The sequence below is a fragment of the Neomonachus schauinslandi genome, chromosome 2, assembly GCF_002201575.2.
Source record: "Neomonachus schauinslandi chromosome 2, ASM220157v2, whole genome shotgun sequence".
NCBI lineage: Eukaryota > Metazoa > Chordata > Mammalia > Carnivora > Phocidae > Neomonachus > Neomonachus schauinslandi.
In genome coordinates, this window is record NC_058404.1 from 147,107,643 (window position 1) to 147,130,161 (window position 22,519).

General features: G+C 41.8%; 1 protein-coding gene across 1 annotated transcript in view; it reads right to left on the minus strand.

Annotated features, from left to right (window-relative positions):
• The window catches only part of SLC4A4 (solute carrier family 4 member 4), a 346,412-nt gene extending 332,635 nt beyond the window's left edge, over positions 1–13,777 (minus strand). Inside the window, exon 1 of the mRNA XM_021702448.1 lies at positions 13,700–13,777. The gene's annotated coding sequence lies outside the window, so the exon portion shown is untranslated. The remainder of the gene's footprint in view (positions 1–13,699) is intronic.
• Between the last annotated feature and the right edge of the window lie 8,742 nt (positions 13,778–22,519).

Below are 22,519 nucleotides of genomic sequence, written 5' to 3' on the forward strand. Positions count from 1 at the left end.
GGACTTTTCTAAGCATTTCACATATATTAACTTACTTAAACCCCAGGAATAAAATGAGGTAGGGTCGCATGAAGAACTGGAAGCACGGAATCGCCCGAGTCATGAGGCACGGAGTCTGTGGGTGCCAGGTGCACGGCTCACATCTCCCCTTGGGAACGCAGGTGCTTCCCCGGCCTGGGTCAGGGCCAGCGCCAGGGCCAGGGTCCGTACCGACCGTGCTCGGCGCGGTCTTGCTCCGGAAATGGTCTTAGCCGAAGGGAGCCACCTGACCCATGGTCACGCCCCCGGCGCAGGACTGCCCACATCTCCCGCCTGGGCCGCGTGGGCTCCCTCATCTCAAGGTGCGCGAGCTCCGCAGGGCCTCCTGGACTCCAGGGCCTGGTGGGATCCGTGGAGGCCCCTGTGGCTATGGGATCGCCCTTGCACACCTCCCTCTGCCCAATCCAGCGTCCTTCGCTCCCTGGCGGGGACCACCCTCCACACCAGTCAACTTCCTGCGCCATCGGAAAGTGCTTCCCGGAGAACCTCACCGAAGACGGCGTGGACGCGGGGTTCCAGCCCAGGCACTCTGGCTCCGGAGTCCACGCTCGGAACCAGCTAGGGGAAGTCCTGACAGTCGGCGCCGACTCACAAACCAGCTTCCCCGGGAGGTTCCACAAGCCTCCATGGCCGCTAGGCACAGAGGTCTCAGGAGCGATGACCTCCTGCTGCCTCCCAGCACCTTCTCAGAGCCCCCCAGTCACTCCTGGGCTCCTGTCAGCCGTGCCCATCACCAGTCCTTTCATGTCCTTCCACTCGGGCTGCTCACTGACGGCCAAAGACTTCTTCAGAACCCCACTTCCCTGCCCAGGACGCTCTCTCCAGGTCTCCCAATGCCCCAAGCCTTCAGGTCACGGATGCACACAACCACCGCCTCAGGCCACGTCACCCCAGAGCCACAGTCTGCCCCTGCACCCCGAAGCAGCCCTCTCAGAGCTCACCTCGCGCACTACCTCGGCTTGCAGGTCTTACAGCCTCTCTCCCAATATGGCTAAGCAACCCCCCCACGCCCCCAAGGCACGGCAAGGGAGCTGCCAGCATCACGCCTCCCATGATGCCTCCCCTCTCACTCTCTCCCACCTCTGGGCCGGCCTCGGTCAATTCATGAAAACAGATTCCTCCGGGATCATGCCCATCATGTAAGAAAACAGGGAGACCCTTAAGCCCTCTTTAGGCACAGCTAAGACACCGTCTTTACAACATAAAAGATAGGCGACACAACGTATAAAGCACAACAATATGGGCACACCTGGCATATGGCTTCACACATCTCCAGCCCTAAGAGCTTTGCCAAATTGCCTAATGATGGGCCGTGAGAGATGAGCCAAAGGGGAAAGTATATTCAATGTCTTATTAGGAAAGGTGATAAGTGCAATTTATTTGGGAATGACGTACCTCAGAAACCTATTTTAAGACAATTTTAGTCTGGACATTCAATAAGGTAAGCTTCAGTTGTAAGAAAATTCAATTAAAGTAAATATACTCTAATGACAGTAGATAAATAGACCACTCCTGCAATTTAAGCAGATTCACAATTTCCCAGAAACAGTCTCCTTTAGGTATTATTTCCATTTCTTTGATTCCACAGACTCTGCAACTCATGGTACCTACTGCCCACACTTCAAGGATTAACACCATCCCTTTGCAGTTCCCAAGTCATCAGAGTTCTATAGATCCCATATGTGGACATCTACCTTAGAAATGAATCCCTCGGGGTGCCTGGGTGGCTCAGTTGGTTAAGCGACTGCCTTCGGCTCAGGTCATGATCCTGGAGTCCCGGGATCGAGTCCCACATCGGGCTCCCTGCTCGGCAGGGAGTCTGCTTCTCCCTCTGACCCTCCTCCCTCTCATTCTCTCTGTCTCAAATAAATTTAAAAAAAAAGAAAAGAAAAAAGAAATGAATCCCTCACTGTCTCTACAGAACTAAGACGTTATTCCACCAGCTCCTGACTCAAGCAGCAACCTGCTTGAAGCCTGGGCCACATGCTCCAGCCTGTTTTGTTTTTTTTTCTACTACTCTGGTTTTTATATAAAAGACACTGTGTTATCCAAGCCCAAATACTAGAGTCCTTCCATAACAGAAGCTAAAAGCTGTGGGTCAAACAGAAATATATGGCATTGGACTTTCCAAACTATTTAATTTATGAGCATAATATTACACATAGGAAAGTTACCCAACACAATGATTTTTAAACCTGCACAAAATAAAATATGCTTCATTTAATTGGGAAAGCAAACTATTTCAGATTAGTGCAATTATCCCAAATGAACCCAGCACCAAAGGCGTTGGTTTCGATTCAGAAATAACACCCAATTTCATTTTATCAGCAGCAAGATGTAGTCTTGATTTAGGGAAATTTTACAAGGAGGTCTAAACGATCCGATCACTTTTTAACCTGATGTGTAACAATGCTCACTTATACTAGTGCCTTCTGGTCAAGGTCTAGAACTGAGATAAGACAGCCGAGGCAGTAAACTTTATAGGAAACATTGCATGAGGTCAAACCCACAATACTATAGACCAACATTCAGTGACATCAAAGAACAAGAAATTATTCTACAAAATGATAAGTGATAAGCAAAGGCTGTGAGAAAGCCTGGGTAAAAAGAGAGAATACTATCCAAAAAGTTCTCTTTACCAAAAATAGCCATATTCTCTTTATAACTGTATGAATACTTAATCTACCCCAAAGATTTGTTCTGGACCTTCTCCTCTTGAAAAAGCCATTTTCTCCTCTTGGAGTGAAAAACTGCTCACATTAAATACCCGCTACATAAATTTAAACTAAATAATTTATGCTAAACCTATTTCTTGAAGTTGTAAGTGGTCCTCCTAGTTCTGGTGTTCTTGGATTTGGAGTCCAATGTTCATGACATTAGGTTGGGAGGTCTCCTTTCAGACTTCACTGCTTAAGATTATAAGCATTCAAACAGACTGTCTGTTCTCTGAAAGACACTCCTTTATTCTCATGATATGCAGTGCATTTCTCTAGACCTTCCCCAGTTATGTCTGTCTCAAGGTGCAAGACCTAGCCTCCGAGGGAGCATTCTAGGTAAGACGGCATAAGGTTCAGACACATGGATGAACATGGACTTACAGCATTAGAAGATCCCTATTAAGATGTTATAACTGAACTTAAATTTATGTATTCAAATGTAATATTTATCAATATAAAGAATAGTGAAACATATTGAGATTTCACTGGAAATATTATAATGTATATATAATGAATAAAACATCTATTCTAAATGTCTCAATATATTGTGCATTTGCATACATTGTAAGGCACATATAAGGGAAATATACACCTAACATATAGATAGATAGTACAATGATATTCTCTCACCTTTACATAAAATCCAATATTATCATGGTGCCCTAATACCAGTACCATAAAAGATCTCTATTTTCCCTCATTTATATTTATATTATATCTTCCAGAGATTCCCTGAGAATATCTGGATTTAAAACTTCCTAGTTAAATATGATCAATATAGAAAATTATTTGAATGAGGCAAACACCAAATTCACGGATGTGAATAAATGAATGAATGACTCTTCCCCCTTGCCTACCACAGGAGCACCTTTCTAACTGAAACCCAGAAAACACTAATTCTGCATTTTTTACAATACCTACTATATATTCTTTTTTTTCCTACTATATATTCTTCAGAGAAGGCATAAAAATTGCAATTCCTTATAAATCTTTTTAGGTAAATGCCTTTTTAAAACCTTAAAAGCAGGGTGCATTGGGGGAAGCTGGGAGGAGGCTATGTGAGAACTGTACTATATTTTTGTAGCTTTTTGTGAGCCTATGATTATGTCAAAAAAAAATAAAAAATTTAAGGACTAACAACTCACTTTTATTTTTTTTAATTTTTGTTTAAATTCCAGTTAGTTAACATACAGTGTAATATTAGTTTCAGGTGTACAATAAAGCGATTCAACACTTCCATACAACACCTGGTGCTCATCACAAGTGCTCTCCTTAATCCCTATCACTTATTTCACCCATCCCCCCCCACCTCCCCTCTGGTGACCATCAATTTGTTCTCTATAGTTAAGAGTCTGCTTCTTGCTTTGCCTCTCTCTCTCTTTTTTTTCCCTTTACTCATTTGTTTTGTTTCTTAAATTCCACATATGAGTGAAATTATATGGTACTTGTCTTTCTCTGACTTATTTCACTTAACACAATACTCTCTAGCTCCATCCATATCACTGTAAATGGCAAGATTTCATTCTTTTTGATGGTTGAGTAATACTCCATTGTATATATTTACCACTTCTTTATCCATTCATCAGTTGATGGACACTTGGGCTATTTCCATAATTTGGCTATTGTAGATAATGCTGCTATAAATACTGGAGGGGGGGGCATGTATCCCTTTAAATTAGTATTTTTGTATTCTTCAGGTAAATACCTCTTAGTGCGATTGCTGGATCACAGGGTAGTTCTATTTTTAATTTTTTGAGGAACCTCCATCCTGTTCTCCAGAGTGGCTGCACCAGTTTGCATTCCCACCAACAGTGCAAGAGGGTTCCCCTTTCTCCGCATCCTCACCAATAACAACTCACTTTCAATCTCAAAAAAAAAAAAAAGAAAAGGTAAATAAGACTGTGTCCAATTCAGAGAACAGATGAAATATATCCGAATAGAAAAGTGCGGTAGGTTTTCCAAGGAACTATGTAACACATCACAAACCCTAAAAACAAAGTTTCATCGCCAAAATTACTGGATTCCAAACTTCATGACCACAAATTTCACAAGAAATATGTAAAAGACCTGACAGCAATGATCAGAGCTACTCCACTGGAGGAATCTCTCTAGAAGTAAGAGTTCAAATAAAGCTGGGTGGAATGGCTGGGCGTCTCTGACTGGCTTGTCCGGAGTTTTTGCGTAGCCTTCCATTAAATAAGTATTTTCACTACAAAATATGCTAGCCACTGCAGGAAGCACGAAAGGACGTCCTGACACGGCCACCGCAGTGAGGAAGCCTACGGTGCGGGACCACGTGCGCACGTGTGAGACAAAGGGTGGGGCTGAGCAATTCGCCATAAAGTCATTGGTTCAAATGTAGAGGCCACTGCCTCAAGTTTTGGCAGGAAAAACTCGTGAGTGCCTGAACCGTACTTTCTTCTGATGTTTCTGGACGAGGGTTTGGTTTCATAATGTATTTTTCAAGGGAAATTATCTGATCTCATTTATCTAAATCTTTTAAGACCTTTCCTATCTGCCTTCTCTCTTTTCCCTGGCAGAGGAGCTCAACTTGTAAAAAGTGCAAACGTGTGAGCTGTGTGCTTCTGCTTAATGTGTTCGCGCTCAGCAATTTTCCGAAGGCGATTGTAATCACTGCTTCAGCAGTCTCCTACCACGCGGCCCTTACTCGGCTAACATCGTGAGCGCTCATCACACAGTCCTAAGGCCACGGTGTCCAGAGGTCGAAGGAATGAAGGCATTTGTGCAGCAGTTCTGCTGTGAGGGCTCGCGGCAGCTGCAGGAAGCACGTAACACACGCGGCGAGGGTCCCGGGAGCGCAGCCATCAGCACTCGGGGTCCGCTCAACCTTCACCCTGACTGATGAGCCCACGGAGTCTGCACTCCGAACAAACACGTTTCACCCCATCATGCTTTCAGAACTTCATTCATGATCACTCTAGGGGAGAAGGTACAAAAACCTGGTTTGAATTAAAGACACTAGAAAGATTCCCATCAGGCCATTTAGATAACAGATTTCCAAGCTGAAGAGCCGGAGCGAGGAAGAGCTAACCCCGGGGCCCATGGGGTATCAGTTTAGAAGTTACTGTCATGATCCTATTCCTTGAATAGTTGCTCTTCCCTAAATCCAGTCCTAGCACCATTGTTTTTTTAAAAGCCTCCTGGGCTGAGTAGATACCATAGGGGAGGAGCCTTGCTTCCAGCATTTAATACAGCAATCACCAGACAGGCCTGGATGCTTTTGTTTTATAAGGACCCAGTTTAATTTCTCACAGGAATGAAAGCACCAAGAACAGAAGATGTTTTCTGAAATTCACTATTTTTAAAACAGTAGTTTCACAAGGCTCGCCATAATTACCCTTTGTATTTATTTCAATTTTCCATAGCATTTTGTTTGTAACAGAAAACAAAAGCTGTCTACTATACCAGATGATTCCATTTTCCCCTAAATCAGGTGAAAGCAACCACATCTGGGTTAAGCATATATGAGGGATACTACCTGAAATGTAAACATCCTCAAAGATGCAGACTGACTTATGTTATTTGAAGCAATATGTTATATATTCAGTACTCTGATAAGAGCCAACCAATCAAGATCACCACCAGCTCTCAAAAGAAAAATGAGAATAACAACAACCACCCTTAAATAAAAGGAAAAGAAAATCAATCTTTGGGTTAAAAAATTTAAGTAGATTTCCACATCAAAATCCAAGTTCCTTCTGCTGCAGGCCTGATTTTGCAAGGGGATACCTACTATTATTTATCTTATAATTCTCAAAAACAAAAATCATACGAAGTTTAACTCCATGTAATTTAGAAATGAATATTTGGCCTAAACCTCTTTTCAGATGAAGAAAATAGAGGTCAAAGTCAAACAGTACTTGAGGCTCAGACCTTTCAATTGTTGCTTTACACAAATGTTTATAAGGTTTATGCTGCAAGTTTGCTTTTGACATTATAATCAACATATGTGGGAAATGCCTCATCCATATCAAGCTGAAAAGGCTCCCTACAAGCTCCAGTTTTCAGCTATTATTCATCCTTAAACATTCAATTTTTCATGAAATATGGTTTCCAAGGTATCAGCACTAGAGACGCCACGACTATATTTTAAATCTAGAAATTTGTTGGCCAGCGTTCTAATTATAGAAGCTAAAAATATTCAGTGTGTAAGCTTTCGGGGATCACCCATGGGGTGAAGAGCACTGTAATCATTTTCAAGGGTCCTCCAGGTCCTATGTGTGTTACTTGGGGCATAAAGTTGATATGAGTGATACAGTGAAACGGGTGATCTCAAACTGCTGGCTATTAGACTCAATTTTTCAAGCTGATGTTTAATAAACCCTGTTCCCAACTCAACTTTAGCAATAAAAAGTAAAAGTCCTAGAGAAAAAATGTTTTCTGAGTTTGGATTACTCAGAGGAACAGCTCAAGAAAGACACTTAAAAGTGTTGTTCATTCATTCAGCCAACAAACATTTATTAATATGTCAGGAACTGTTCTCAGTGCTGGCACAATTCAACTCAAGAATAAGGAATGTTGTAGAACACAACAACAACAATAATAACTAACATATGTAAAGTCATTTACAGTTCTGAACAAGGTTTCATAACGATCACTTTTGTCCTTCATAACACCCCTGCGAGCTAGGTTTTACAATCATTTTAATAGTGAAAAAAGAAAGAAAGATGATTTTTTAAATTCCCAAAATCAAATAACTAGCAAATAAGAGAGCTGGGTCTTTAACCCATATCTTCCAAATGCATATCTCTGTTGGTCACTGGGCAACACTAAGTTACAAAATGCTTTTGCTTTTATGTTAAGCACTGAAGGCAACAAGTTCTGCAGGTTTGTGAGTATTGTGTTAAAGCTGGTGTGTGTGTGTGTGTGTGTGTGTGTGTGTTTAAGGACAGGGTTTCACAGATCCAGGCTGTAACGCTTACAAGTTCAAAGTGCTTTTAATATCTTCACCCATTTATTTTACTTATTTTTTTTTAAAGATTTATTTATTTATTTGAGAGAGCAAGAATGAGAGAGAGAGAGAGAGAGTACATGAGAGGGGGGAGGGTTAGAGGGAGAAGCAGGCTCCTCGCCGAGCAGGGAGCCCGATGCGGGACTCGATCCAGGGACTCCGGGATCATGACCTGAGCCGAAGGCAGTCGCTCAACCAACTGAGCCACCCAGGCGCCCTATTTTACTTATTATATGTAAACACTGGTGAGTGAGTGTGGATGGTTATCTGAGTTTTCTAAACAAATAAAAGAAGTTTACTTCCCAGATATTAAAACCTTTCTTGCTTGGTATAACATACTGGACAAAAACTTCATGAGCAAAAAACCTGAACATGTACTTCACAAAAGGCTATTGCCAATAAACATATGAAAAGGAACAAAAAATACTTGGGGAAATGCACATTAAAACCACAATGTGATACAACTATACATCCACTTTAATGATTAAAACAAAAAAGATAATACCGGCAGTTTGTAAGGATGAAAGCCAAAACACTTATAAGATGCTAGTAGGACTGTGAATTGGTACCACTTTTGAAGGAAGGCACTATCTATTATTCCCACATGTTTACCAAAAGACATATGTAAGAATGTTCATAGCAGCACTATGGATTATAGCCAAAAAGGAGAAATGATCCAAATGCCCATCAAAAGCAAAATGGTAACTAAACTGTGGCATTCTCATAAAGCAGAAGACTGCAGAACAATGACTATAAGCTATTGCTACACACAAACATAAATGAATCTCTCAAACATAATGCTGAGCAAAAGTAGTCAGATACAAGGATACACAACATATATTCTGTAGAAAGTTCAATAATAGATAAAAATAGCCTATAGTCTCAGAAGCCAGGAGAGAAGTTATCTTTTCTGGGAAATAATGCCTTGGGTGAGAGAAGAGGGAGAGAGGGGGGACTCTGGCTGCTGACAATGGTCTATATCTTGGTTTTGGTGTATTCACTTAGGTAAATCACCAAGCTGTTTACTTATATCTCAACAACCTGCATACTTTTCTCTATACATTTTATATTTCAATAAAAATTTTGGATGGATAGATAGATAGATAGATAAAGATAAGATAGGAATAGGGATAGGAGAGCAAAAAAGAAAGGAAGAAAGACAGGGAGAGAGGAAGAAGGGAGTATAATAAAGTGATCCTATCAGGGTACACCTAAATAGTCCTTACCACTGTGTTTGCTGTAATTCCTACAACTGCTTTTAGTACCTGGTCTATCTCTTCCTTTACTACCAACCTGTCCCCTGGCACTTTTCAATGTTATCAATGTAGCTGCCAATATCAGGCCATTCCTGTCTTATAATTTGTAATTCAGTGTTTGCTATGGGGTTAGAAATGCTATAATCAGTCATGTTAGAACTGTATGTGAATTAAGAGTAAACAGATTCTGAGGAATCTCCTATGAGTAAAGTGAATCCTCTTTAATGTATGTCTTTTTGTAACCCTTTATTTTGCCTGCTCAGAGGCTTTTTTTGCTGAAGAATATGCCAAACATAGGAGTTCCAAATAGATGAAGTTGTTACTGGACCCTATTCGTGAATACTAGTCTCCAGGCCAAACCTAGAACTAACTAACACAGAAATCCAGATCCCACAAGTTTACTTATTTGCAAGTAGTATAAAGGACATTATCAATCAATAAATATACTTCCAAAAAAAGAAAAGAAACCAATGACTTCTTATAAAGACATTATAAAGAATTTTTCTAGTTGTATCACTCATAGAAAATTACACCAGTTTTAAAGACAATATATTCCTTTCTCATTTTGTATTTTTATTTTTAAACTCCCCCAAAAGTATACTACTACAGGTTTTATTTAAAACCTTTTTAAGGATTCTAAGTCAAAAATTCAAGTTAAACTGAGGATAGCCTTTTTCTACACAATAATCCCAAACTATCTTTGGTGGTTTTTTATTTCCTTTAACATCCTAGTTTCATGTAACTTCCTTCTGTATCCACTCTCTGTGAAAAACAAAAGTTAACTCTTAAAAACTGGAGCTAAAATTGCTCCACACAAATTGAATAGTCTTCACTAGTGAAATGCCCCTGGCACCACTGGACAGGAAATAAAGTCGAGGCCAATGGGCACTGCTGCTGAGCAGAATCACTAACAGGGCCAGAGCCGTCCCTTCAAACCAGGATAAACACTTATCTGCCTTAGTATCTTCAGCTGTGACTAAAACAACATTCATTCATTTGATGACAGTCATTCAATACATAGGTAGCACTAGTTCAAAGAGAAAAGGTTCATCCCCACCTCCACCAATAATTTTCCCTTTAGTTTAAGAAAACATACTAAAAAAAGAAAAAAGAAAAAGGAAGAAAAGAAAAGCATACAAAGTTCTCTGTGCCTAGTTTCCTCATTTTTTTTCAATGAGCATAATAATCCCTTACATCTACTTAATTTGCAGGGAAGAACAAGATGATGTTTTGGCTTATGAAAACAACTGCAGATATACATGGTTTCACCAAGCCTATTTCTACCACCATCTTTTTTGGATATATAACTTAATTCAAAGGCAAGTGAGATCAATAAGGAATAGGATTATGAACATCATGAAAAGATTGGAAAAACAAAGTTCTATCTCTTCTTCGCCACAGCAGGTAAATAAATCCATCACCATTCATAGCTGCCTGTCCTTTTGATGTCTTGTTTGAAATGTCATTGTACTGCTGAGACTAGAGAAATGTAACAAAGTCATTGCCACGAAATCATTATGACAGTCATAAATATGGCTTTAGGTAAAATAAAATCAGTCATCCCTCCAAACAAGTAGTGTGTGTGTGCGTGTGTGTGTGTGTGTAAATGTACATCATACAAAGGAAATGAGTAAAAGGGTAAGTTAGGAAAATCCATCTCCACTACTGGAAAAATAACTAAGGCATGCACCACAGGGATATAAAATATCATCTTTATGTTAGAAGGACAGTAGCATATTTTCTATTCTGTGACTCAAATACATCAAATGTGGAGCTATTGGGAGAAAGGCAAAATATATTTGGAATACAACTTACCCCTGACCTTATATGAAAGAAACATTTTTCCCTTCCCTTAAAATTCCTGCATAGTGAAAAAAAAAAAAAATCCTGAAAGTAGCAAGACCTCATTTTGTAAAGTCTAACTAACTTCCCGGATGTTCCTACACTATCCACTTTGCTAAATGACTCCCCCAAAAGACATAAATGTCAAATCATAGGTTAGCCTCAGGAACTGCATCGATAGTGATAACTGAGCTATATGTTCTGCTTAGAGCTTCCTTTGTCCCAATAAATCATGTACCCTGATTCTCTCCACTTAGCAATCAAGGAACAAGTACTTAGAAACTTTCACCGTCATTAGATTCTTCTCTTCTCGGTTCTTTCTTTCCACTTCCAAACTTGTTATCAACCCTGGTCTTAAACTTTATGCATGTTATTAAAAGTGAATACAAAGAACCTCCAAGAGAGGAGCAGATGCAGTCTATTGCCGCACTTACTTGAGGAGCAGTGAATCCCCTCGGGACGCTCCCCCTAACAATAGCAGGCAGTCCTGTGGACTGCAGCGCCCTCAGAGGCAAGCAAAGAAACCTGATTATCTACATGATTCACCAGCTAATGTGTATTTCCTTTCCTTAAGTGTTGTGTTTTTCTTTACAATGCAAGCTATGGCCAGGATATCTTTCTTGCTTTCAGAACAAAGGATCAGAACCTCAAAATTGTACTTGCCAGAGCTCAGTGAAAAATCAAATTACCACCAGACCATGCTGGAAATTGTCCCGAAGTTTACCCGATTTCTATCACATTTTTTTTTTCTCTAAATGATTCCCTGTATTCTTTTCACACATTATTGCAAACTACAAAGTTATGCTAATCATTTAAAAGACTAAAATAGTAACACTAACAAACATTTAAAGTTCTTTTCTGTTGAGAAAATAAACTAAAAGAGATACACCATTATACACTCAGGGTACATACTGTCAATTTCATTGGCTAAGGCGCCTTCTGTATGTTAATAAGTCTCCAGAATGACCTCAAGACATTAAATGATACTAAAAACCTCATTTTGAAAACACTCATACACAATGTTGGGGGAGGGTTTTCTTAGTTCTCTTTTTTCTCAAAGGTAGATATGCCTGGAACTATCCAAATATCCAAACTTATCCCTCCCGTTCCCATTCTTATAAATGTCCTATGTCTCAACAGTTCCGAAGAGTACCACTTTCTTTTCTGTCCACATATGTGGGAGTTTTTGTGTCACCTTACCAGAGACTCTGAGATAGTTAAGGCAATTCAATTTCCAGATTTCATAGAGAACAGAAGTCTATCACTATATTTAACTTTAAAATGAAAGTAAAAGTTTTTTTCTGTTATTAAAACTATAGAAAAATAAGCAGACATGCTTCCTTTGAATGAAGTTATGCTAATAACCTCAATCTAATTGCTATAATGATCATGAAAATTATTTAAATGCCAATGTGATAGATACAAGGAGAGTTCTTAGAAACCTTTTCCAAAGACATTACATTGGTTATAAGACACTACTGAATACTGTTTTAACTGCACTGAAAAAGCCATTCAAATCAAAATTTAAAAAAAAAATAATAAAATAAATCCTAATGGTCAATGTACACTTTAATTCAGGTAATAGTTTAAGTCCAAGTCCCAGATACAAGAAAAAAAGGTAAATACTGTACAATGCAGTGTCTCTCAGGAAAGGAACTGTTCCAGGATTTAAGACAATGTGAGTTTAGTACAGCTCAGTGTTCATGAGTTCCCATTAGGAGCAACTTTCTCCAACACAGAAGTGAAATGGGAAAGGAAGTGAAGAGGGCAAACCAAAGTGGTTAACTGCTCTTCCATTGTCAAGACTGAAAAGAGCTTGCTTCGGAGAATTAGGCTGAGAAGGTAAGGCCCTGAGAAGGAATGAGGGATGGAAAAACAAAAGTTTCACAAGGAACTGGAAAAAGAAAAAAAAAATGCTTTACGTTGGTAGAACAGAGGTAGGATGGCTTCCTTCTCCATCTTTCGAGTCAAGTTCAGGGTTTGCTGTGGTTTTTTGTTTGTTTTTTGTTGTTGTCGTCGTTGTTCTTTTGTTCTTAAAGAACTTTTTTCCTTGCGGTGCTTGCTGCAGTTTGCTGATGTGGTTCCCAACTCCTAACCTTTCTTTGGTGACTGTTATTAACGGACTGGCAAGGGCTGGGTAAAATGCACTTAAGAAAAAGGAAATCACCTCTCCTTGCCAAGACGCACATGCTGCCCAGTACCTGAGGAAGAGCTCCACTGTCGCTGGCCAAGAGAAACCCCAGTTTAACCTCGGCCTCCCTCTTCCAAATCCATTGCAAATAATTGTGTGTGTGTGCCACTTGCAGAGAATCTGCCTGACTCACCCCCCGCTTTTGGTGTGCCAGGGAGAGATGTGAATGCTCCGTCCCGGAGCGGGCAGTGAAGTGGGGGCCGCGGTCTCGGTGGTACCGAGAGTCCCCCAAGCCTCCACCATCGGTGGGTTTGGGGATGTTTGTGTGGCAGGTGTCCGGCCACACTGGGACCACCCAGGCTCACAGGAACACACGTGTCACTGCGCCGGAGCCCAGCCCGCCGCGTACACTGGCCCCACAGTCCGGGCAACAACGCGCAGGGGGCTCTACAGTGCGGGAGAAATAGAACTGCTCAAACTGCTCCTCTAAACGCTAAGAAGGAAAAAAAAAAAAAGTACTTTTCCGCGGAAGCAGCCTTCACACTCCGCGGGCGCCCAGCCCGGGGGATGCCCGGCCCGCAACTGACCTTTCTCCCTTCCCCGAGTGCGCCGAGGCCGCCCGCGTGCCCTCTGGGACCGGCCCCTGGGCCCCCCGCCCCTGCGCCCGCTGCCGCTGCCGCTGCCGCCGCGACCCGGGGGCCTCGGCCGACCCTCCCCGCCGCTGCCCGGGCCGGGCGCTCACCTCCTGGGGTCTGCCTTCCGTCGCTCCTCCAGTTTGGCGGCGGAGTGTGGGGCTGCAGCGGCCGCTGCCGCCGCCGCCGCCTTCGCTGCCACCACAGCCGCCGCGGCCACAGAAGCGCTGCCCGGCGCGCCGCCGGGGCTGGAGGCTGGGGGCCCGCGGGATCCCAGCAGGCGCGGGCCCGGGGCGCGGCGGGGCCGAGCCGCGGGAAGTTGTCGGCGCGAGGCGCGGATCGAGCGGGGCGCAAGCCACCCGCGCCCAAGTAGTCACAACTTTGCCGCCTGGGTGGGTGCACCCTCCGGAGCGGAGGGAGGCGAGGACGGGGTGAGGGCGCTGGGGCGGGAGGGTCTTCGGAGCAAGCTGGACTGGAACCCGAACGGCCCACGAGGAAGGGGGAGAAGGTGGCGCGGGGGTAGGGGGGAGATGTCTACACGGCCCGCGTGGTGCGGGGCGAGCGAGTGTGTGAGAGCGCGGGCGTCTACTCTACTTTGCCTTCTGCAGCTTCTGCATATTTATGGGGATCTCCGATGTTTTTGCCAGTAACTAACACTGCAGCAGTGGTGCCCGGCCCGGGCACCCCTCGGGAGCGAGCTGGGGGACGGGGAATCGGGAAAGGCGGCCGTGGCGGAGGCTGTGCCACGAGCGCGAGCCCGCGATCCATATTTAAAGCCGCGAGTGGCCTCGGCCGGCCCCCTGCCCTGCCCTCGCTCGCGCCGCCCGGCCCCCACCGCTCCGGGCCGCGGCTCGGCGTCAGCCGCCCGGGCATCGGCGGCGGCGGGGAGGGGCCTGGGGCCGCACCGCCTCCGCCGGGGGCTCGGGCTCTGCGCGCCGCGCCCGCCTGGAACTGGCCAACGACCCGGCTCCCGACCGGCTGCCTTCGCCTTCCTGGGTTCCTTCTCTCTCACGCCCTAAGCTAGCTGCTAGGTCCAGCTTTTTGTCCTAGTCACAGCAGTTCCCCGCTGGGGACAGCCTATTCTCTCGGGCAGAACCGAAGTTGCTTGCGTTTCCTAGCCACGGATCACTCTTGAGACTGCTTTATAAAACTTGAGGCGTCTAGGTAGAGAGAGTGCTGCCAGCACACAGTCATCGTTCACCTTTAGCAGAGGATGTCCGGGGAGAGTACGGTTCTCAGCCTTGCCCTTATGTCACGAGTGGTTTCTGTCTTCCTCAGGCAGTTTGAGAAACATCTTTAGCCCTCCAAGGGAGTCTTCTTGAGCGTACAAAGTTATTATTTGTATTTACGTTGTTCCTAAGGCTAATTATTGAGGTTTAAGTACCCTTTGCTAAGCAAATAATACTAATAATACATCAGTGACCGAGCCCCATTATGATCAGTGAAGTAAACTATTAAGATATCAACAGACTGTCAGCACGGACACTGTCTAAGGTTCTGGGTACTGCTAGAGAGCAGCCACTTAATGGATGTGAGCCACGCGGTGTGTGATGCAAGCATATATGAGTTTCCTATTAATACATATCATATATATATAACATATGTGTGGAAGTCACTGACCAAACTGCATTTTCAACAGTAACCACCAAAACACATAAAACCCAAGAAAAATAATTGCACATACAGACTACCTGCTCCTGCTTCCAAATCCTTCTTCAATATTAAGCAATAACTAATAAGACCTCTGGGGGGTGGAGGGAGGGTGGGATATTCTGAAGGAAAATAACTTAGGGACAGAAGCTTCTCTTTCTAGTATTTAAAACTGGAAGAGATCCATTGTACCTCACCAGTGCTTAGGACACAGGCATTTAAAGAAGAAAAAAAAAGGGGAGTATATTTAAAATCCTCAGTTAATGCTCAGAAGGCACTAGGAACCACCTAAAGCTGTCTACTGTCTGAAATTAAAATGTACTAATGTCGTGTGTCCAGTTGTTGTTACATCTGGCTCACATATATGTTCACGCATTCTACATACCCCACTGCAGTGACATGGGGAATTAGAAACAGAAGATTGGAAAAAAAAAAAATTAGCTTTAAAACTTGTGCCTACATAGTTATATTTTGTTTTTAGACTAATGTTAAAATTAACTTTCAGTGCCTGAGCACACAGTTAGCAAGAATCAGCAACCCCAAAGTAAGCTCACAGGCAAAGGGAAGCCACTTTTGTATTAAGAATTTGACACTGCTGTTCAGCAGTTTTTCACACTGTGGATTATGTATTTCAACATAGCTGGCAATTTCTCATTATAATCGTGAACCAGCCATGAATGGTCAGCGTCGGTGAATGTTTGGGAAAGGAATAGTGCAAGGAACTTATGTTTTCTAATATTCTGGTGCAAAATATATCAAACTGTCCTTCACACAAACCAAATAGGTAACCCCTGGAAGCCTTTCACTATTGAGATTGGCACAACTTCACCCTGAAAGGGGTATAAAATTGGTGTGTGGGGTGGGAGGCAGGGAGAGAATTAGAACACTATGAGGTGACGTTTTGTGTGTGCCTTAATGAGAAAAAGAGTTGTCTTTGGCAAAGAGCCAACAACCTCTGTTATCATTCTCATTACTTGATGTTTGCTATCCCACAATTAAAAGAGCATGTTCCATTTCCTTTCCTATTGATTATTGTCCAGTAATTGAGATATATGTGTTTTTCCTTTAAAAGGTCATTGATTAACTTTTCTTGTCAACTCTGCATGTGGTCACCTTTGCTATTGCTATTCTGAGTGAGGACAATGAATCCTGAGATCTTTTTTTTTACCTATCCTAAAACTTGAGTTACGTCCCTCGATTCCCATGAGCCCAGAGAAAGATTCATTTGTTCTTTTTGTCTTGGGGTTCACACAGCTTGATGACAAAGAAAAGGAACAGAAAAATTAATGGAATTTAAAAAACAGCATAAGTAATCTTTACTGATAATGATTTGCTTTTTTAATCAATAACTCTTTGTACTAAATGACCTTCTAGAATACCCATGCACTACTTAGCTTATCAATCAAGTTTTTTCATATCAGCCAAGGTCCTAATAGGCACCTAGAGAAAACAGAAAGATGGGAGGAGGAACCTGTTTCAATGACAAGCACCATCTAGTGGCAGGAGGTGATGAAACCTCCAGACTACGTAAGGTCCAACAAGAATGAAGATGAAGTTTGTAAATAGGCAGTCCAGGCATTCCTGGTCATGTATAAGCATGGCACTCTTCAATTCTAAAACAAGAAAGTTGTCTGTAGGGAAATAATAGAACCAATAGGCCCTTTGTTAATTATTCAAAGTAAGTAGGGTGCAGATGTGATGTGCAGACAGGATTATTGCCGTAAAGCATTTTTTGAAGTCACACCTCTGTATTTTTGTACTTAAAAACTTCTGTGTTTGGGGCACCTGGGTGGCCCAGTCATTTAGTGTCTGCCTTCAGCTCAGGTCATGATCCCAGGGTCCTGGGATCGAGCCCCACATCAGGCTCCCTGCTTGGCGGGAAGCCTGCTTCTCCCTCTCCCACTCCCCCGCTTGTGTTCCCTCTCTCGCCATCTCTCTCTCTCTCTGTCAAATAAATAAATAAAATCTTTAAAAAAAAAAAAACAACTTGTGTTTAAGTTTCCTCATATAAAATAAGGAAAGTGATGGCTTATCACCAAATATTATCTATAAAGCGCTTTGTTCAATTTTAGCAAAACCCAAAAATATAGCTATTATATTTGGAGGTCTCTTCATTATTCTATTTTATTAGAAAAGAAAAAGAAGGTGGAAGATATCACTGAATGTTTATCCTGGAGTTATTCAAAATTATAACAATCATACATATTTCATTTGGGGGCCTAAACAAAAAGGTGGTAGCAGATATGTTACTGTTACTACAAACTACATCCTGTTACTACAAACTTCAAAGAATAATCAGAATTATTTCTCAATATCAGGTTCCTTTTAAATAGAAGGCTTATTGGTAGAAGTTTGACAAACATTTTGCCATACACAATAGTTTTCTTTGTGCTGATTTTTGTTTTGAGTTGCATTTGTTTTGTTATTAAACAATATTGCAATGGAATGATCACTAAAGTTGCCAATCCATCAATTTAGTCAACCACTTCATGATGTGAGTCTAAGGAAAGAGAAAAATCACTTTTTCTTCTCACCCTGGAGCCAGTCTGGGATGAAACTGAAGACAGATATAGATAAAGACAGAGAGAGAGATCACTTAAAGACCTCATTTTTGTTTCATTTACACTCCAGAAAGTTCATATTCAGTCTGACAAATTCCTGAATAAATTCAGCTGAGATTTATAATCTATATTCCCTCCCTCAAATCTGAGGTTGAAAAATAACCAACCCCTTCCTAAGAGGAAAGAGGAAAAGTGAACACAGTTTTTGCAAGCTGTCTGCATGGCATGAGCAAGAGAAAATAATTTTATTTGGTTAAACATGTGTCATAAGTTGCTTCATAACTTAAACTACTAAGCTCTCAACTTATCCAACAGTCATTTTTTTTTAAAAGATTTTTTTTATTTATTTATTTGAGACAGAGAGAATGAGAGAGAGAGAGCACATGAGAGGGGGGAGGGTCAGAGGCAGAAGCAGGCTCCCCGCTCAGCAGGGAGCCCGATGCGGGACTCGATCCAGGGACTCCAGGATCATGACCTGAGCCGAAGGCAGTCGCCCAACCAACTGAGCCACCCAGGCGCCCTCCAACAGTCATTTTTAAAACACAAACCTAAAGTCAAATATTAGGAGAGGTTCTAACCTCTAAAAACAGGAGCCTATCTCTGTTAATGTCAAGGAGGGCAAGGTTAGTCAATCTTTCGGGGCCTAAGTTCCCTCAGCAGTAAAATCAAGGGGCTTGAGATTTTTTCTTAAATAATAATAATAATAATTCTAATAGGATACCAGAATATTTTTCTCTAGTAAAATCTGAAGAGTATGTTTGTGACAGAGAAACATGCAAATCTTTCAGGAATGGTATTGACACATTTATTATGAATGCTCTGCTTAATAACCCTAGGCCAGAGATCCAGCCTCTTCCTCCTACAGAAATTCTTCCATGAGCAGCATCACATAGGACACAGGCCTCTCTGTTTGGAAAGCAAAACTTGAACTGAGCTACTACACCTATGCCCCCTGATTTAAAAGATTGGTCTGGTTTTAGGTAAGACAGTAGAGAATAAAGTCAAACTTCTCTGCCAGAACTGACCCTTGGGGCCCAAGGACTCTGCTAATCAGTGTGTGGGTGTGTGGGTGTGTGTGTGTGTGTGTGTGTCTGCATCGGCCATCTCCCAGACATAGAAAGGTGCTTGTTTCCTTGTATCCCTCCAGCCTCCCTGCCTCCTCAGGGGATGAATGAGCACAGACGGCAGGCTGCTCTGAAGTTGCTCTCGCTGAGTCACGTGGACACAGCCGTTCCATTATGTGGGGACCTGTTTTCCACAGATTAGCCCACCACTGCATCAACCTGGACCATGACCATTCTCGTCCCACTGGTCTGCTCCCCAGGCCAGGCCTATCCTGGAGACCATAGCCCCTCAGTCTCCCTGCAAGGAACAGAAGAGTGGACACTTCTAGTGCACATCTGCCAGACTGATTTCTTTACAGGAAATGCTGCAAAATTTTAAAAGTTGGCTCCTTTTTCCCCTATCCTAAGGGAGGAAACATTCTGAGCAAATTTGCCCTTTACGGCTTTTCAGTTTCTCACCGCCAACCAAAAGATGCTCAGTTCTACAGAGAACACAGAGCATAACCAGATCATCCATTCAGTCCACACTCAAGAATCTACTTACTCACTATGTGTCAAGGACTCTTCCAGGTGATGGATTCCTAGAACAAGCAGACAGAATTCCTGTTTCATGGAGCTTACCAATAAACAGATAAATAACAAGATATTTTCCATTTCCTTGGAATACAGAATGTTATGAAATAGCAGATGCCATGAATGGCGGGGGGCAAGCATCCCAGTTCACAGTTCCAGTTTACCCTTCTTATCCCTGTGTCTTAATAACAGCAACCCCCCTCTCTCTCAAAAGAGAAATTGATTAGAAATTTAGAATCACCCTAGCTCTAGAAGAAATAAAACACAATGAGAGGACAGGGGAGAGCTACTTTCAAGTGGATGTTAGGGAAAGCCTCTCTGACCCGGTGATGTCTGAGCACACAGATTGGAATGACAAGATGCATAAATATGAAAAATTTTAAAGGCAACTTGACATAACAAACAACACCTGGCAGGCGGCCTTACACATAGTAGGAACTCGGTAATGACTTATAGGATGATTGATTGCATCCACTTGTTTTGGAACATGAAAACTAGAGAGACTTCGTCAACCAGAATATACTTCTATTAAGATAAATTCAGATTCCACATATTCCTTAAGACAGGATTCTTCTTAAACAAGAACTTTTAGAGTACATCTATGTATTTATTGGCATGTGCATAAAATATCTCCAAAGGATACATAAGCAACTAAAAACACTATTTGCCTCCAGGAAGGGAAATTAAGTGATCATGGGAAGACTTTTCACTGTATCCTTTATTCTTTTTTGAATTTTGAGCCATGTGAATAAATTGTTTATTTTTAACTTAAATTTGAATTGAAAATACATAAATAATTCCCTTTACACCTTGGAGCTATTTCTCCATACAAATAAGTATGTAATTAAACAGAAACTGTTCTGATAAACAATGAGATTAATATTCTAATATTCTTACAAACCAATGACAGAGCTGGAATGTCTGAGTCCCTTCACAGCTATTGGATACTGTTCAGGGCTAACAGTGTTTGCTCACTGCCCACCTGGGCTCTGTTCACATCAGTGTCATGGGACAAAAAGATCTTCAAAAAGATATTGCTGCTTTTCTGGCACTTGGGCAAATAAAATCAGTACAAAAATCTTAAAATAACATTTTATTGGGGATCTTGCTGCACCTTTGATTATGGCTGTCTGGTTTTCAAAACTGAAAATCTGTTGCTTTTTTCCATTATAAATAATATAGTTTCATTATTTAAAACTTGTAAAATAGAGAAAAATAGATGGAACAGCAGTGAGAAATATCCTCTTTCAGAGACAACTGCTAATATCCTGGCATATTTTCAATACAAGTTTCTAGCGAGAAAAAAAAAAGGGCGTGTGGTAGGATCTGGATTCAGTGCCATCTTTCTAAACGCAGTTGATAGTTGCTGGGCTCTTAAGTCAGCACAATTCTAGAACTGCCCTTCTGTTTGTGAAAATTCATATGGAATAGGGTCTCTATTGACAGTTTCTGCTATCTGGCAATGAAAATATTGATTGCCCCACTAATAGTCCTAATACTTATATTCAGAATAACCAATGTTGGGCCGCCTGGCTGGCTCAGTCGGTAGAGCATGTGACTCTTGATCTCCAGGTTGTAAGTTCAAGTCCCATGTGGGGTGTAGAGATTGTTTAAAAATAAAGTATTATATTAAAAAAATAGCCAATACCTACATAGTCATTACTATGTTCCAGGGACCATTCTAATTACTTAACATAAATGAACTCTCTCAATCTTTATAATCACCCCATTAGTGACATCACTCTCAACATCAAAAAGAAAGCAATATGAATACCAGAACCCATACTTTTCATACATGTCAACTGTTTCAGATTTCCTCAAAATTTGAAGAAGTTTGGAATTGAGGGTTTGTCTTTCTCTGTGAACTTAAACATCTGATCTGGAAGAATTAGCTAACTGTTGGACAAATGCACACAAAGTGACACCTGAATTGCATTTACTGCTCCAATTCCAACCAAATCTAACAGAGCACATATATACTAATACCAACACCTGAATATACTTCTGAGAACTCAGTTATTCAAAACCAGAATTTTTGGAATTTTTGGAAGCTGAAGACACTATGTTTTGGGACTATTTTCTTTTTTTAACCTGGCTACTTTTTCATCACAGCTTTTGAAAATGAGATTTTCGGGGTGCCTAGGTGGCTCAGTAATTAAGCGTCTGCCTTCGGCTCAGGTCATGATCCCAGAGTCCAGGGATCGAGCCCCGCATCGAGCCCCGCATCAGGCTCCCTGCTCCGCGAGAAGCCTGCTTCTCCCTCTCCCACTCCCCCTGCTTGTGTTCCCTCTCTCGCTGTGTCTCTCTCTGTCAGATAAATAAAATCTTTTAAAAAAAAGAAAATGAGATTTTCAGCGGTGTTTTCTTTTAGCTTTAGTCACATTATGTGCTATTTCCAATCATCCCTATAAGGCACACAATAGATATGCAACATATATGTTTGAAGGCAATTAATCACTTCCCAGGAACCAGCAAACCATGGTATTTGCTTATACTCTTCCCCCTTGACCTTTTGATTTTGCATATTAAAATATGTGGGGGAAGAAAATATTTTCCTTGGTGTTCTGATAGTGTTATCGTTGTTTTGGTATTTAGGGCCTGGGCCTGGTACTAGCAATTTTCATCCTTAAGTTAAATCTTAAAAAATTTTATCTCTCTTTATCAAAACGAGCATTTAATCCAGGATTACATGGAAATGGGTAACAAGTTTCTCTCAGCAATTCTTACTTGCTTAAATTCAAAAATTAGTATGTAGCAAAAATTTGTCAGAAAACATGTGTTAGCATATGTAATGGTAAATCAGAAACTGGAAGAGAGAAGTGATTTTCACATTACTGAAAGCTACATTCCTTTCCTCTCAATTTGCCACGTGAGTACTTTGGCAACTTTGATCCAGGGAAACTAACTCCAAACATTTCTTGGTACTCATGTTTCTTCATAAGTTTAGTAATGCCTTGGAACCAATAGCCTGGCATCTTAGTCCAAGGAAGGTATTACAATAAAATCTAAAGAGGAAGAAAGAATAAGTGGCAAATGGACCAAATCAGAAGCAAGAGTGCTAGACTGCTCTCTCTGCTCCAGC